General features: G+C 46.5%; 1 protein-coding gene across 4 annotated transcripts in view; it reads left to right on the forward strand.

The window, feature by feature from the left end:
* thrab (thyroid hormone receptor alpha b) overlaps positions 1 to 18,654 on the forward strand; it is a 98,848-nt gene that overhangs the window by 4,653 nt on the left and 75,541 nt on the right. For 3 of the 4 annotated variants that reach the window (XM_061755423.1, XM_061755422.1, XM_061755427.1), the window contains exon 1: positions 11,508 to 11,769. The exons of the other annotated variant lie outside the window; for it this stretch is intronic. The gene's annotated coding sequence lies outside the window, so the exon portion shown is untranslated. Of the gene's footprint in view, positions 1 to 11,507; positions 11,770 to 18,654 lie in introns of those variants that run through there. 4 annotated transcript variants of the gene reach the window in all.

Here is an 18,654-nt window from a genome sequence, read left to right on the forward strand (position 1 = left end):
AAGATTATTATTCGATGGGAATATTTTATGGGATTATTTGCTGATGTCTTTATTGCTCAATGTAACAATGGACTGTGACAGTCACTAATCCGGGCGGTTTCAGTCGGCATCTTTCTCTGCGGTTTATCGCCTTTACGCACGCCGATGCAAAGCAAAAGAAGCGGCTCCCACAATCCAGTGAGGGGTCTGGGCTGTTGTTGAGGTGGCGAGATCATTTCCTGATACTTTTTCTTTCCTCCCGCCAGAAGATTGCGGCCCGGCTCAGCGTTTCCGTGGTGACGTGTTTTTGTTGGACACAAAGCCTGTTTCTTATTTGTCTTGTTGCCCGGCTCTTTTTTTCTAAATGCACACATAATTTCACATCTATCCATCCATCATCCATGGAAAATAACAACTCGTGATCAAAACCTTAATGTTCGGCATTATGGCTTTTGAATAAAATCTCAGATTCTTTTTCACAAAAATATGATTTCCGGTTTGAATTGTTGTTTAATCTCCTTATTTAAACCGCAAATAACAATGGCATTCAAACCCCCCCCCAATCCCCCCCCCCACCCCCCTTGTGGGATTTGCTTCTTTTTCCTGATAACGCAAGATGTTTTTTTTCCCCCAGCAACAACTATCAACATCCACAGAAACAATAGCGATAAAAAAATATTCTTATATTCTTTACAGAAAATTAATCGTTCCTCTGAGAAAAATAGCCTTTGTCAAAACGTATGAAAATACAAACAATCAAATATCTTTCTAACTAGCCATCAGTCATGAGCTACTTTGTGCAGCCTCAAAAGTCGGACATGTACATATGCTAATGAGGAGCAGCTGGCACCTGCTTTCAACATGAATGCATAGGTAGAAGCAACCTTTTATTGCTCACTGACTGTTTTTCTCAATGTCTCAAAAGTATTCACTGTCAATTGAGTGTCTGTTGTCGTACGAGAGCGGCTCCAACTACCGGAGACAAAGTGTGTTTTTTGGACATACTTGGCAAAATAAAGATGATTCTGATTCTGAAGCGATCACACACTCTTCTTAAATTTGGACTTCCTTGCTTTCTCGCATGAATACATACATACATGCTCGGTTTTTAAAGAGTTGCTCACTGAAATTAAATGGTGGGTGGTTGTTTTTTTAAAATTGTATTTTATATTTATTTATTTTTTGGGGGGCGTTTGTTTTGGGGCTCGGGCCGGCGTGGGCGTCTGGCAGGGTGACGACTTGGCATTGAGCTGGAACTTCGCCGTGGCGACTTTGCATCGCAGTGGGTTGGGGCGCGGTTCGCACGTGCGTTGTCTCGCGGTCCCTCGGGCACTGGTCCTGTCCCTCGTCGATGGAGGTCAGGGGGGGGATGGCATTTGGTTTCATCCATTGAAGGGGAAGGGTGGAAGGTCACCGGTGACGTGTGGGGTTGCTTTTCGTGTCAGGGTGCCGTGTACCCTTGGGGGCGGGGGCTGTGAGCTTGGAGCTGGGGGTCGGGTTGGGGCTTGTGCGTATGGACCATTTGGCGGGGTGGGCCAGTCCCGGGTGGCTGCATTGGCAGTGCTGTATTTGACTTTTGGCTGGGACGTCAATGGGTGGGTGTCGGGTTGATTGGTTTATTCCCGTACACATTGGCTTTTGGTTCATGGGTTTCATATTGGTGCTGGTTGTGGGGAGCCCCGGGTCGGGTGTTCATTTTGGTCTTTGCCGCGGGCTGCTGGGAGGGTGTTTCTTCGTGGTTTTGGCGCTCCCTTATTTGAGCCCTGCGGGTTTCTTTGGTTAGGGGTCGTTTGGGGGCGGGGTGTGTGTCCCCCCTCCCCCTCTGTGGTCTGCCGATCGGTCCCCCTGAAATATTCATGTTGAGCAACACGTGACTTCCAGTCGCCACCCGCGCCTTTGTAACTTTGACCCATTGCACCTCTCTAATTTGTTCACAAAAGTACTCTGGCTGTGCTTGTGAATAATGAATGAGCAGGAAGGTCATGTGGTCGCCGCAGAGCCTCTCCGCTTCCTCCCGACTCGACTGGACGTCCACTTAAACCGGCTCGACGGAACTGGACAAATTACGGTCGGCAACGAATCCTCGCAGATCTACCGGCTCGCCACAAAAATTGCAGTTTTGAAGCGCCACCTTTATTTTTGTTTCGTCATAAACATGGCACGATTGTCAACCAAAAAAGGGATTGCACTGGCTGCTCTGGCTAAAGAGGAAAACGGCAAGAAGAAAGGAGAGACTGGATTTTTCAATCTTGTCTGTTTCATGATTGTGATCACGCCTCATCCTTTGAAAATTATTTGCATATCTCAAGTCATTGTTCTCCATTGGAAGAATGGAAATTCCATTAATCTGTTCCTGTTTTCCCCCTAAAATTGTACCTTATAAAACATATCATCATGAAATTGAAAGTATAGAATGAAACCGTTTGTTCATTAATTCATTGCAACTCCTTCTGTTATGTACGACTTGGCCACCGGGGGGAGTATAATGCAGGCGTGCAGAAACGAAGAAAACTCACAACTATTGTAATTGACTCGGTACACTGCCGTAACATTAGTGGTTTTATGCGTAGGATGAAGACTATATGCCTGTGTATATTGTTGCACTATTTTTCTTCTAACATCCATTACTGAAAGCATTATACCAAAGCAACACTGATGTGATTCGTTAGCCCATCTCTGGCGTTTTGCCTTGGTTGTTAGAATTAAGCTTAGCAGACATTTTTTTAAGGCACAGCTATGTGGTCGTCTTAAATACACATGTAATTCTCTTGGTTTTATGTATGCTAACGTCAACTGGGAGTGGCATTAAATGTTATTGAAATTTTTCGTTCTCATCTTTAAAAATGTAAATATTGGTCATTTTTGTGGTGAAAGATCATGTGATACACCCTGGCATTTCCATTGTCTCTATGCTATTCCAACGCCACCCACATGCGAGTCGACATTTGGAATTGCAGCCAAACGAGTTGCAGAACCACACACACTGCGCGATGCCATTTGAATTCTTCCGGAGTGTTCTGTCGTGTTGCTCAATGCGCGGCCGGCTTTAGCCGCTCGATTAGCGTCATTTCTGCCCCGCTTCTCGCACCGAGCGCACAGGTGTGCCTAATGAATTGAACGCTCACGCTAGCTCAAACGTTATTGAGGAGAGAGAGAACACGCTGCAGGTAATAAAGCCAGCTCAGCGTGCGTGTCACTGGTCAGGATACGATAGGCGCTTGCTTGTGCGAGGGCTTCCAGATTTCGTCCTCAGCGGAGTCATGACAGAAGAGTTATTAAAAGACAATAAGACAGCCTTTATTAAGAAATTGTCCAATTCTGTTCTCTGGAGAAGCAGCAGATCATCACTTTGATTTTTTTGTTTTCTTTTCCTTTTTTTCTTTTTTTTCTAGAAACTGCAATTTCTCTGCGTTTGGTTACATCACTTAATTTCAGTGTAGGCCTGGATGATATAATGTCAAAATAAAATTCCCTTTTATTTTTCATAAGATTTGGATTTCCATTTTTCCCACCCTTTGCTTAAAAAAAAAAAAAGAAAATCTAATTATTCAAAACACATTTTTTTCCCCATTTTTTTTTTTTTTTTTTTTTTTTTTTACCCTGATAACACTATTACTTTGGAGCCATCTGGTGGCATCTTGGTGGAAGACCATTCGAAGTGAGTTGAGGAGCTTCATTTAGACAAAGGTAGTCCTTTGCTTCCAACCCTTTTTGAGGGGCATTAATTACTCTCAAACTTTGGCTATTCGCGGCATTGCCCGGTCAAGTGTTATTGTATTGATCGCATGCGCTTTGGCATTGACAAAAAAACGTAAAAACCTCATGCAAAATCGGTTGTGAAATAAGCAAGTTACGACTTAATTCCAATGTCCGTGCATTACCTTTAATGAGACATAATTTATGCTTGACCATTTCGAGAGCTCCGCCCCTCCTCTAAAAGCTCACATGCGATGATTGTGTCCATGACGCACCAGAGACAGACGGCCGCTGACTAATAATTCATGGCCTCCGCTGCAGTTCCGTGCAGAGGCGACCGCTTTAGCCTTTTCTTTGTTTTCTTTTCAGCATGGACCTATTGCATGTTGCCATCATAGTTCATAGATAAACAACACAATTCACCTTTGATTCTGCCAGTCAAGTCAAAAGGAAAAGTTTGGTTCAACAAACTGAACATTTTCCTGTGGTGTCTATTATCAGTGTTTGATGGTTAAGGCTTTCGTCGATCTTAAACACAACAAGGTTATGTTGTGGAGAGGCTACAGTATGTGGTGAAGCAATGCGGGTACAGTGAAATCACTTTTGTTATCCTACGTGTCGAATAATAGTCTACCCTTTCACTCTCTCACACACGCATGCGTGACTATTCACATTTTACTCCGTTCGAGGCACTTTTTACATTTTTTAATTTTATTTTATATATTTTGTACAAACTCTTATCGACTGCCAAGCATCCCAGTTGGCATGCTGTCGTCTTGAGTGGGCGGATGGAAGCGCACCAAGCGTACATGCGCAACACATGCACGCTTGTGTGTTGCTTTTCCATTGTTGCTTGCTAGAATTTATGCAGCGAAACCATTAGGACACTTGTGAGAAGAGACATTTGAGGTGTGGGGAGTGTCTCCCTCGAACAATGGTCAAATTCAATCTTTCCCACTTAAGCAAATAAAGTCTGTTTACTTAATGTTTCTTGCTGAATGGATTGGTTCTTTTCATTTTGGCAGAAAATCTGGCTGACAGATTTTTACAACCGTTGTTTTTCGCCAAATCGTTTAAAGGTCCCCTACCATCAGAATCAACTTTTTTTTCCCCTACGGTTTTATGCATAATCTAGGTCAAAATGAGTCTGTGGCATGGTTTAAGTTTGATATCTGTGCGGTTTGTCGATTTGAATGCAAAAGTCAATAAACGGCATAAGGCTTGCAAAATGGGTAGATTTGAAATCGCTGACATTGTGATGCAGTTTTGTCAGTTAGTATTCAAGTACCGGCCCACTTTGTGGTTGGTACCCACCCGCTCAACTCAGCTGAAGGGCAACATGACCTTTCCGGGTTTTAAAGGGACTCTCTGATACTTTGAACATTGGCACTTATTCCATGGTTGTTGACTTACATATGATGTCTGTAGAAAAATAACCCCCCCCCCCCCCCCCCCCCAAAACAGACTGTAGTAATTTTAAGATCATGTTGTGATGGAATATTAGATTTTTAGCCAGATTTTGGCCCGCCCGCGTTTTGCACACATCAGCCGGTCAAGCATCACGTCAAGTGCAGAACCCGAGGAGACATTTCCTCATTGAACGACCATGTATTCTGGGGTGCAATTTTTGCCGATATTGAAAGTCTAGCTTTCGTTTTAGACAATAACAAGTGAAAATAATTATAGTGAAACATTTTAATAGGCTTTTATTTTTTTATAAAATTCAATCGATGGAATGACCTTTTGAGGAAACAACGCAGCCTCGTCTTCCCACGAGGTAAGTGCTTGCAGATTCATCTCCGCATATATAAATGGATTTCGTCAGCTCAATTTTCTGTTGATTGCATCACAAATGCCTCTCGGATGTTTGAAAAGACTTCCGATGGATGACGTGACACAGGCGTTTCTGTAGGTGGCGTTGTGTGGCACAGGCGGACTTTGATGTGCGCTGCTGGCTGTCACGGCGGACACCTGCCATCACGGCGCCGTGTTCGTACTATTTTTATCAGGCTTGAGCGCTTTAAAAAGAGTTTTGGATGATGTTAAGGAGGTGTTTGATTTTGTGACATATTAAAGGCTTTTTGTGTGCTCAGGGGCTTTGAAGTACATGGCTTGGAGACTTTAACGCACTGATTGCCATCACATCATCTACCATTAAAATCAATGACCACCAAATAAATTTGCAATTAAATTTTTTTTTTTTTTAAAGCATATTAAATTACCGATTGAACATAATTTTGGGGTGCTAAATGCGATGTTGATATGAATGCTTGGCCGCCCCAACCTTCTGGCGTATGCTAGCAGACGCCGTGATACACGCCAATCAGAGTCGAGCTGTTTTCCATAATTAAATTTGGGAAGATGAACGATCCAATCAGAGCAAAGCTCATTTACGTCGCATAATAATTAGAAAACCGACCGTCTCAAATGCCAGGTGGAAAAGTTCAACTAGAATCGCTTGAAAAAATGTATAATGCAAACCCGATAAAAATACATTAAAGATGATAAAAAATTTATAAAAAAGCTGATGAAATGGGACCTTTATGTACAAAAAGTTAAATGTAACGAACACCTTTGCTATCAAGCTTGCAAATGTTTTGTAAGCATCTGTGTTTGGGTCACATTTTGACAGTAAAATGAAATGAAAATTCCAACTCGCAGGCTTGTCTTCGTCCTTCCTGAAGTCCTCTTTTCAATTTTTGACTGCCCCTCTCTTCACAGAAAACCCTGTCACCGAGGTAACCAACAGCACATGTACGGCAAACACAGCGGAAGCCCCATTGGAGGCCGCGCGCGACATGATTGGCCGGGATGCAGCCAAGCCGCCGGACCCGGTGCGATCTGTTGAGTCTGAACACAAAGAACGAAGTGGCATGCTGGTTGGTCGGTCACAACAACTCAATGCAGACATTGTGCCGACCTTTTCCCGCTGTGTTGTGATCCGAACTATATGTGGCTGAGCTACTGCCGACCCAGGAGGGTGCTCACGAAAGTGTCTTCTTCGCTCAAGACAAATGGCGGCTCTTGCACATTTATCCATACGCGGCTAGATGGCTAGGGCCAAATTGAGGCCGCCATTATCCGCCGCACATTTTCCCCGCACGGATCGTTGATGGATGAGAAGCCGAGCGCACTACAACGCCGTTGTGATTCACATTGCTCCTGAGTGTTGATAATGTGTTGCAGCCCGTCACTCCCGGAGACTTCAGACTTTGCGCACTCATCATCAGAGATTTGAGGCCCTCATCATCCCCCCCCCCCCCCCCCCCCCCCCCCCCCCCCCGTTCCCAACGCAGGGCAAATCAGTCTGCAGGGCCACTGAGCAGTGCCTCTAATAAGATTTGAGACGTCAAAGTGTCTCTCCTTTTGACGAGGGGAAATGGATCTGATGGAAATGAGCCCAAAATACAAATGCCCTGCTGGGATGATGAGCCCGGGCACAATAGGACCCGAGCGTGACAGAAAGATGAACTGGTCCGAATCAGCCTTATCATCGACACTGAGTTTTCATCTGGAAGAAAGCCAACCATCATTGTCCTCTTCCTTTAAATCATCGCCAAGGCCTCTCCTAAGTCTTCTTAAATCCGAATCATTGGGATTTTTTTGAACGTGCAAACTTGTTCGTAAGGACCAGCTGCTCCTGATGAGCATATGCCAAGCAACCCCCTGTTGCCCACTTCAGGACACAAGAGTGCATGGCAGTGTTGAGAGTTCCCAAGTATATGGAGCAGCACAGTTAAAGATGGACGGCAGGTGCACAGTTTATAGGACTTATTTGCATGCCAGAATCTTCTTTAACGGTAAATTAGCAGATGTGTTAGTAAGAACTGTCATTGAATGGGGCCCAAGGTTCTTTTGCGGTATTGGCAAGTCAACACAGAAGAGACTGAAAACGTCACCATGATTCTAAGTTAGTGTTTCCCAACAACTGTGGTGGCACGGCGCATTAGTGTGACTTGAGAGATCATCAAGTCACTTCGAGGAGTTTGCACTTCAGAAGAGAACAGAGCAGAAGTAAAGCGAAGGGACCCGAGTGATGCAGCTGCTCGACAGGTACGTTTATCACCTCTTTTTTAAATTTTTAATTGATTGATTGATTGTACTTTCTGGGGGGGGGAAAAATTCTACCTGATAACATTTAGTGTTATAGTCACAGTCTATTTACACGTCATGCTACCAATGTAGCAGCTGGGGCAAATGTTGGCTTGTTTACAGTGCTAATGCTATCTTAATATTCCTTGCGCTGCTATTTTGTTGAAGCTGGATATACTTTCTGTGTCTATCACGACGGCGCACTTGGCCGTGTTTCCGAAATCTTGCTAGCTGTTTTAACGCTGCAAACCACCTCTTTAATCAGGTCTGACTGTTATATACTAATATTTGTTCAGCTATGTCAGCGGTGTGTAGTGACAGCCAGAACAAGTAAGTATTCTTCTACTAGATGGCAGAAGATACAATTACCCTGTGTATCCAACTATTGCCGTTTATGCAACAGAATAATGGCTTTGTTTCCACTAAACATGTCCAGATTTTACAAGCATCTGTATTTCTGTGTGTGTGTGTGTATATATTTGTGTGTGTATATATATGTATATATATATATATATATATATATATATATATATTTTTTTTTTTTTGGGGACATTTTTGTTTGGTACTATGATGTACCTTGGCACAATAAAGGTTGGAAAACGTTGATCTAATTAATGTAGCATTTTAGCTGAGTACAATAAAGCTAATTACACCTGCAGCTAATCCCGCGAGCATAAGGTTTCGCATCTCTGCCGTCGCTCGATACCGCGCCAACCCTTGACATGCCAGACATGTTGGTTCCAAATCATCTTAATCGAGGCGAGATTGGGAAGCTGCGCCGGCGAGCCGTAAATGGAGGGATCCATTATTCAGGACCCCCGGCCTCTCCGATATCAGCCATTTGTCAGATTACCTCTCACTTGTTTGCATCTGGACAACAGAGGGCTCATGCTGCAAAACCAAACAAACTCAGAATAATTGGACCCATTAACACTGGGCCTGCGTACACTGCGGCTGCTGCGTTCATATTCACGAAGGTTTGGGGTTTTGCGGCTTTGCGAGGGGAGAGCATGTGCCGCAAGTACGGTCGGACGGCTCAGATTTCCTTTTTCTTGTTGGAATTGAAACGGCTCAGTTGCAGGAGCAGCGGTGACGCTAATGGCCTCACGCCAACAATCAATGTTGCTGCAGAATCGTATTCAATTTGAACTCATGAATGGTTAAAAATGTAATTTAATTGCCACGATGATGAAAAATAAAACTATTCTGGCTGCATCCAATGCTAACATCACAAAATACCTTAAAAAGCAGCATTCCCAATGTTGTTTTCCAAAAATGCAGTTTGGTGTGTTTGTCAGACCGCGCGCTAACATCAGCAGCAGGCTGCTGACATGTTCAAGAGGCAATTCCAAAAAGATATTTTAATACCAACTGTTTTTCCAGAGAGGTGGTTTCAAAGTGACCCACAATACAAAATTATTAGCATCACAGTAAGGAAATCCACAGTAAAAACCATTAGCAAAATAATGACGACACTAAAAGCCAAAGACTTCGAGCTAATCTTGTGTCATCGAATCATGTAAACCCCTTAAAGGAAGGTTTTATTCCGATTTTCAATGTGTATTCCAAGTATTCCTATTGGATGACTTAATACAAAGTAGTCTTGTTTGGACAAGTAATCAAAGCTAACGTGTGGCTTTGTCCCGCCACTTTAGTTTACATAGTCGCTGAGACACAACATAACTATTCATTGTGAAGCGGCAGCAAATGAGTGTCATCTATCTAAAATGTGGCCCCTCGAGTTAACACAGGCATGAATGAATGACTTTGAGATGGCTGCTGATTGATTGTCAGTCATCTACAAAATGCCAATGGAGGAACATCTCACGCATGCAGGTGTACTCTAAAAACTAATTGTTTCACATTATTATGTGGATTCTTACCAGAAAGTGCAGCCTACCCATCGTAACAATACAAGTGTAATAATGAACAGAATCTTAACCAAGGAAAGCACATTTAAATGCAAATCGTCCGACAAATCCACGCGCATCGAACCGTTTTGCCGACAGCTGCGCCACAAACGACCTGACTGGATCTAAACCCCGTGTCCATATTTCTCTGCATCCTAGCGAGATTTACATAGCGCGGTTATTTTCCATCTGGCCATCCCGTCGACTCATCCGACCGTCCCCCGGGCCAGATGTCCTTTTCCGTCGGAAGCGTCCCCTCGCGGCCACGTTCACGCCGTGCGGCGGGATCCGAACGGATGAATGACGCACAGTGAGAAGACTTCTGCTCCCTCGAGCTGCAAAGATGAACTACATGTTTGTTTCAGCGCTGCTTGTGTTGAATCACATGCTCACTGGAAAGCCCGCTGCGGGAATCAGCCACGTGGGCAACAAGGCGTCTTTGTACCCGAGACCCACGTTTGAGCCCGAAACCAACGTTGTCACGACCGAAGACACGGATGATGGCGTTTCTGCTTCTTTTTTCTGGCCGTTGTGTCCGATTTAGAAGCGAGAGCAAAACCCCCGCCGGCGAGGTGGCCAATTACCAGCAGGCTCCCCGCCTCGTGCCTGCCGCATTATCGACATTCACAGCGGGCTCAGGCTGAGTGCGGGCCGCGGGCTGACGGCCGCTTATGTAAACGCGGCTCATCCGTGCTCTCACCTGATCTCGTGGAATACTAATGTGCTGCGACACGGCAGTCGGGAAGCGCTCATCTGCTGCGAGTTGCGCCGATGAATATTGCGGTCTGTCCAGAAATAACTAAAACGCCGCTCAGTAGAGCGAAGACATCCACCAAGGATGAACGATGTTAAAACATTTCCGCTCGAAATAAAACCCAGATCAGGATCAACTTCGTGGCGGTTGGCACGTCTGCCTGACAGCGGGGTTATAGGTTCAAATCTCTGCTCCGGCCTTACTGTATGCCGTTGGTGTGGTCTCATTGTGCTTTGGTGGGTTTTCTGCGGGCATACCATCTTCCTCCCACATTCCCAAAACATGCATGTTAGTTTAGTTGAAGACTCTAAATTGCACATCGTTGTGAATGTGAATCAGTTGTTGTCTGGGCTCTGTGATTGGCAGATCGGTGTACAACTTCTAGTTGGTCCAAATGCTTGCCAGATGAGACGACTGGATTGCTTATTCATATTCCATATATGAATACATTTTGCTCTGATTGGATCGCTGTTCTCCTTAATTTGAATATGGGTAACAGCGTTGCTCTGATTGGTAGTCGGCTATATATTTCGGCCGCTATGTTTTAAGCAGCTGTTAAGTAACCGAAAGGTTACAACAGGGTTAACTAGCTGCAAAAGCTACATTGACCGTTCACGCAAGTGTCGTTCAGCCATTTTCCAAAGTTGGGTCGAGTGGGTGGGTACTTATAATATAATTCATGCACCTAAGTCACGACGACACCTGAAACCGATAAGCTCATTTTCTTGCCTTTCGCCCTACGTCGACTATTGCATGCAATCGACAAACCGCAATCAAACCAGGTCACAGACTCGTGTTGTGACCTATATATGCAGAAAACTGTGGATTGTGATGGCACGGGACGTTCAAGTCCCGAGGCTCCTGTAGAGGGCGCTAGATGGTCTGAACAGCACGCGCACATGCAGGAGGGCGGAGCAAGCCAGCCAGCGCCAACACGAAGCTGTCGGTGCCTCGCTGTGCTCTCACTGGCGTCGCAGGCAAGCCAGCGAGCAAAGTGGCCAAGAAGCCGGAAAAGCAGCAAAGTACAGTAGCTCGCTTTTTTTTTTTTTTTTTTTTTTTTTTTTTTTTTCTCTCTCTCTTCCCCCCCTCCTCCCCCACCCTCTCTTTCCTCACCCCCCTCCCCTCCTTTCCCAAGCCGCGTGGACGCGGACCGGACAGCGCCGTGCTGGGGGGCGGGCGGGTGCGCGCGCGCACGCAGCCTACACCGACACTTGGACGTGGCGGAGGCGAGCCACGCAGGAGCCCCGCGAGCACGCACGACGACTTGGCCCCCAGCGCGCACAGCGTCCGCCGGAGGGAGCGGAGGAGCGCCCCCGGCCGGCGTCCACGCAACGCGCGGTAAGTGGCGCCGTGCGCGTGCGTGCGCGCGCGTGAGCGAGTGGCTTTGACAGATGAGTGGATCCCACCTCCCTCCTCCTCTTGTGCCCCTATTGGCGCTTTCCGCGTGCGTGTGCACATGATTGACGCGTTTGCGCACACGCAGATCGATAAGGATCACTTTGGCGTGGCGAAGCGCCGTGAGGAAATGTTACACTTTGTTCTGCTTTGCGTGGACGGGAGAGGGGCCTGCCCGCAATCGACTCGCGTGTCAGCATAATCGGGACTGCGCGACGCTTGGCGCTCGCTTGATCCGTCTTATCCGCCGTGCCGCCTGCATTAGCGGCTCATCATCCGGCCGCGTGTCGGCGTGTCGGCCGACTCGACATTCCTCCGGTGTGGTCAGCTGTACTACGGAGCCCCACCGAGCACATCGAGAGAAGGGAGAGAAAAAAATAAATAAATAAACGCACCGTGTGCCTTGCAGTGCGCATGCGCCCACACCACACACCCCTTTTCGGAGCTCATCTGCATGCGCTTGAAGTGGAGACGAAATGTTTGCATGACAGGCAGGCCCACGTATAAATGTTTCAGCATGTGCGCAAAGGCCGCAAATGCTCATCAGCAACTAGCAGTCGATCATTAGCCACAAGGTTAACACGTTCTCCCGCTGAGTTGTTTATTATCCTGGAAACTTCTGTTGCCGGTTTGCCGTCGGTACGTCGAGCTCGTCAGAGGGGCGGCCAAGGTTAGATGTTTTGGAGACGAAGTTACAGAGAGCGGACCTGGATGGTTCGGAGACGTTCAGAGGGGGGGGAGAGTGAGTATATTGGTAGAAGGATGATGAGGATGGAGCTGCCAGGCAAGAGAGCGAGAGGAAGACCAAAGAGAAGGTTGATGGATGTCGTGCGGGAAGACATGAGGACAGTCGGTGTTCGAGAGGAGGAGGACGCAGGAGATGGAAAAGGATGACGCGCTGTGGCGACCCCTAGAGGGACAAGCTGACAGGAAAAGAAGACGACGACGACATTGAGGGACCCCGCGTGACCTGACCTGCATCCTCTCTCCTCCCGCCCGGGCCTCCTTCAGGGGCCCGGCCTGACCTTCCTCGCTCTTTCCCAGCAGCCAGCACCCCAGCAGGGCCTCTTGCTTTTTTTCCCCCTCTTTCCCTCTATGTGCCTTTCTTCCTGGCTTCCCCCCCCCCTTCTCTTTCTTACACCAGTCCAGTCTTAGTCCGAATTGTCACAGCGCTGCAGCGTTCCGAAACATTGAGCGATCTATAACCTTGACTTCTCGCTCTGGTCGGCTGTGTAATGATGTCAGAGGTGTCGAGGAGAGGCGACACGGGGTCTCCCGACTCTTCCCACCCGTCGGACTCGGCGCTCAATCCGCCGTCTGTTTTTGTCACGACGACGTCGAGCACACTGAGACGCTCTTGGCATGCGCGACATTCCGAATGCATGTCAGTTGAATTACACATCAGTTTGTAGAAGTCAAAACAAAACAAAATGCATTTACTTCAAGGACATGCCGAGATGTAACAAAATTCACCATACATTCCTGAAGATCTTTGGTTGGCAGTGTAGTGGTTCACATACTTTAGCTGCCACAGTCGACCTCATTTCATTTCATGGCGTGTGAAGCTTGCGTGTCAGTTGAATTAGAAATCAATTTGGTAGCGCTTATGATGACATTTCCCGGAAGGAGTTTGCACATTTGCCTTCTTTTTCCTCTGAAGATCCTCGCTAGTGGACCATTGGCAGCGTAGTGGTTCACATCAGCCTGGCTTGTCGCCCGCGCACAATAACGTCATTGGCGATTTTGCTCAGGTGATAAGTGTTTCAAACTTGGCAGCGCTCTGAACTCTTCTTGCACTTTTTTTGGGCACATTTTACATGCAAGAATAAAGCACTAATTAACCTTAATGCGATGTCTACATATGGTCTTAGTCCAAATTGTCACGAGAACAATGAAGAAACGTAAAAAAGCATAGTGACCCCCTGCATATTTATGGTTCGGTATTAGCAAGTTTGCATTTCAACAGATTTTTTTTTTTTTTGGGGGGGGGGGGGGGGCTTATCTGTTTTTAAATTTTTTTTTACATTTTTGCTGAAAACAGTGCATGCAATCTCATTATGTTAAATCCAAATGATCATAAAGTGCAGAAACAAGGGTGTGGCTATAAAAAACGTTATTACACGTTATACACCACTTGTTAGCTGTTTTGTGTGGAAGTTGTGCCAAACAATGCCATCCTGCATATGACTTATGAACTTGCTTCTTTGCAGCCATTGTGACCCGACTTGACTGCTGCTCTGCCCATAGGAGCGGGCAGGCAGGCAGGCAGGCAGGCCCTGAGCGTTTTCCCCACATTGCCTGTGTGAAGTTGTGTGTGTTTGCCCCCGCCTAATTACATTACAGCACCCATATGCTTGCTGCCTTGTGGGCGACTTCATAGGATCCATTTATTGCCGGCGAATGAGGCCAACAGAGAAATGTCATGTGATCATCACGGGTGCGCGTCGCATCTGGACTAACAGATCAACGGGGCACTATAGGCAGTAGTGTAGTGGGGAGTAACAAAGTACTTTGTTACTGTACTTAAGTAGATTTTTCAGGTAGGCCTAAATGTACTTTGGACAATTTTTCACCTTCACTCGCAAAACATTTCAAAGCAGATATCTAGGCTACGTACTTTTTACATTTTTTTTTAAACCATCTACTTTTACTTAAGTAAAGAGTGTGAGTTCTTTTGCCTCCTCTGTGTACAGGCGAGCGCATGTTTGCTAGCACGCTACATTTGCGTGCGCCCCGTTGACATCCACAACCTGATCAAGTTAACTGACCGATTTTATCGTTCGCCGCATCCTCTCGATGAGCCGTACCAACCGCAATGCTTTGAAACGTCAGCCCCCGCAGCTGGTTTCACTTGGCACCATGAAATGGCGTAGCATGTCTATCATAAGTAGAACCATCAAGAAGCCAGCCCCAAAAAGACACAGGAAGTCAGCCATGTTGCTTCGAGGCAGCCTTAGCAGTTCTTGGATTGGTCATTTCCTGGGGACCTACTCATTTTTGGAAAATTCAGCCTCTGAATTCATTTTCATTTAGCAACATAAAAATTGAAAAACTCCAATCCAGTTTCCCGAAGCGCTGTGAAACTTTGTAGGCGTGTCTGTCATAAGTCAGACGCGCCAAAAAGTCTCAAGAAGCCATGGCCAAAAAGACACAGGGATTCTGCCACTTTTGTTTGAAGTGGCTGGTTGAAGTTCATTTTGGTCATCTCAGGGCTCCTGCTAAAAACGTTTGATGGCTCTCCATAAAACACGAAACCCGTATAATTCGGTCTTGACCAAACATCGTGTGTGATGGTCCCACAGAACTATACTACTTTGTTTTAGGCTTGACCTTGATGTATTTTCATTAATGGTTTGTTCTCTGGTGAAGGTAGACTTTACCAGTTATGCCAATTCCCCTTTTTGTTGATGCTGCGTGAAGCTTAAGTATTACCATAAAAAAGAAAGTTCCAGTTCGTTAAGCTCTCTGCTGTGTTTCTCCTTGATTGTGATGGAAATTGAGGTCAACCTGCGGCGTGGAGCTGCTGTGGTTGCGTTCAGGGGCGCCGGCTGATAAGCACGCCGTAATGGCGCGCGAGACGAGGTTATCAGTCAGAGCGTTCTGCCGGCATGGAAGATACACGCTCGTTCTGTCGTTGTTGACGCACATATGTTTGCCGCTGCTCCTCAGCTGGCAGGCATGCTCCAACAAAACGGCCGCCGAGCTGCGGCGTGGGCGAGAGCGGCAGGTGCGCTGCCACCGCTGCAGGCGGGCGAAGTGGCGCTCTCGGTGAAGAGCTGGAAGTGGAGTTCCGCTCGAGCGGTTCCCAGGGTCGTAAATTTGTCACGTAATAAACACTTGGCGTCGTGGCAAAGCGAGGAATTCCCTTCATGTGGGCAGATTTTCAAGTGGGAACAACAATTTGAGGCTCTGCCTTGCCCGCACCCTCCGCCCATCCTGAGGCCTTCAATGATGACAGTGGAATTAATGGTTGTATGTGGGTAACCCATTGGCAATGATATGCTTAAATTATATATGTGCATACTGAGTCTTCATATTTTCAGTCTGTGATGTCATAGATGACCTTTTCTGGAGCTCCTTTAGGCCCTCAGAGGCTTTAGACCACTTCGCCGTTCAATTATCTTTTAAATGCAGCTGACAGCGACAATTGAGATCCTCCACTTTACCGGGGGGGGGGGGGGACCTCTGCACGTACATGTGTAGGAATGTTTATTTTGTGGAATTATGTGCAAATCATATTTTTTTTATGTTGTAAAGCGATGGCAACTTTTGTGACGAGTATTAACTGCGCATTGAAGCTCAAACCTCAGAAAACTGGGCAAACTCACGCCGTTCACTTTCCACCAAGTGTGCCAGGGTGTCCCAAGATCCTTATAGATGTCTTAAATTAGATTTTCTATTATTCTTGCCTTTAAAAAAACAACAACAACAAAAAAAAACCCCACTAAATCCTTAAATCTGCTGTTCAGAGGTCTTTAAAATGCTACAACGTTGTCCAATAGTCCAACCAGCAGACAATCAAAATAGTTTATTTGTTGAGTACAGACAAGGTAGGGCTTGTATTTGCACGTCACGCCCCGGATTCTTGATGGAAGCAGTCTTTCATTTGGCTTCTTTAAACCTGTAGGTAGCCTGGCTACTGGATATTTACTGTACACTAGTACTGTAGTATTTACCGCAAGGTTGTGTAGCCGTCAGCTCATCAATCCTTCAGCCTATGGATGCAAAACCAGAGAGAAGCTACTGTGATTACTGTGATTGAACAACATAAAAGGTTGTCTGCGCGGCCCACTTTTGAACATGCGACTCCTTTTATGGCTCAAATAATTTGTCGCCGCCGCAATTATGCGCAGCCATCAGGACAGATAACCAAGGTAATAATGCAGATGGCTTTCCCCCCAATCATCCGTTAGGAAGAAAAGCAAAGCACGCTAATTCCACGCGTCGGCGCTTGTGTGGCGTCACGCTCCATTGTCGGCTGAAAGGGGAATTTGCGAAGCTCCATGTGTGAAACAAGCAAATAATCCAAATAATGCGTCTTGCCTTGCTGCCACTTTTCCCCCCAGAGAGGGGGGAGAAAAATAACAGAGATAATTAAATCCCAATTTTGCCCGCAGAGCCGCAGCCGCAGCCGCACAACAATTCCTTTGCTAATTAAGCCTTTTAGAGCCTAAAGTTGCACTTCGGAGTAATGTGGCTCATTTTGACAATAATTAACACGCAACGTACGCCAGCCAGATAGCAGCGCCATCTTTCATCTCCACCTGCTAACATCTCCGGGGTACACTTGGCGTCGCCAACTCAACGCCGAGCTCGCCGCTGACGTGCCACCAGAGTGGAGAGATTTGCTGATCTGGCAGCTGCTCATATTTGTTGTTGTCATAACGGCGCCAAGGTGCTGCGCGAACTGAACGCTTAATTAAACGTGCGCACGCCTTTTCTATAGCGGGGCTGTTGACTGTGTACAGCACGGCTAATGTTTCCCCTCCACACAGCATGAAACCTGATCGCTGTGAAGCTGCACCCTCACCGACGCCGGACTTTACTACCCCCCCCCCCCCTCCCCACACACACAGCTAGCATACCTGACAGATGCTTTAGCGCCACTTTTAGGAGTTCTTTCACCACCAACATGCCCCAAATGCTGCTTTACTTCCTCGTCACAGTGTTGACTCACAAGGGCTACCAAATTAAGCGAGTTTGTAGGGCTGGGCAATTAATGGATTTTATTGATTAATTGCAGTTTGTCAGGGTGCTATTATTTTTAATCGTTTTTTCTTTTTTTATTTCAGCGGCTTTTGTAATTTAAAGTGTGTTCCCGCTAACTTGCACAGCTCAAACTAACATGGCTGTGAACTGAGAGGAGCGACAGTGGAACCTCAGCTCACAAAGTTCGTTCAGAGTTTCTGTTCGTGAACCAAATCATTCCTACCCCCCCCCCCCCCCCCCCCCCCCCCCATTTAGAATTACAGTGGATATTCACAGGGTATAGGTGTTGAGCCTGACTGTGAGTAGCGAAAATCCGCGAATAAGCGGGTGATGGGGGGGAATAGGGTATTTGGGGATAAAAAAAAATCTGTGAATAGGATTCAAGCTACTGGACCACCTGCCCGTGTTTTCGCGCGTATGCTGTGACTTCACACCAACTGAAGCGTAGTACGTAATTTAGTTCGTAAACAGGGGTGTTCGTGAACTGAGGTCCAGGTTGATTCGTTAGCAAATAGCAAATGCGAAATTGAGCTCGTTAACTCTTCGTAAGCGTCCAGTTTTCTTGTAGCGATAGCCTTAGTGTTTCATTTGATATCACGTGCTAATCTCGCACAAAAAACTTTTCAGCCGCTCGCCTTTGAAAGGCTTAATTGTCCCACTTTTTATTTGTATTTTTTGATAGTGCGGTGATTGACAAAACGGAGCGGGTCGTCACTTGAAGAAAAACAAAGGACCTCACACGAGCGTGGGTGGAAGATTTGTCCGGCCATCTGGCGTGTCATGGCGGACCCGGCGTTGGTTGTCTGTCTGTGCTATAGGCCACGCTCATTTCGAGCAAAGTGACTTGGTGTCCTCCCTGTGAGAGGACATTGTGTGCACTCCGCTGCCTCCCCCATATGTACTATACATTTATAAATATACACACGCTTGTGTGTGTGTTGTAGATGGCCACATTCTTTATCTGGCGCAGGGGGTGATTAGCTGCGTTGACCACAGGCGAACCCCCCCCCCCTTATTCCGCTTTAACCTCACCTGCCGCCATCCTGTGCTCTCCGCATTATCCCTTAGCTCCTCTGACGAGCGTTTGCGTTAGCTCGGCTTATGTACGCCATGTGTCCA

The sequence above is a fragment of the Phyllopteryx taeniolatus genome, chromosome 19 (assembly GCF_024500385.1).
Source record: "Phyllopteryx taeniolatus isolate TA_2022b chromosome 19, UOR_Ptae_1.2, whole genome shotgun sequence".
Taxonomy (NCBI): Eukaryota; Metazoa; Chordata; class Actinopteri; order Syngnathiformes; family Syngnathidae; genus Phyllopteryx; species Phyllopteryx taeniolatus.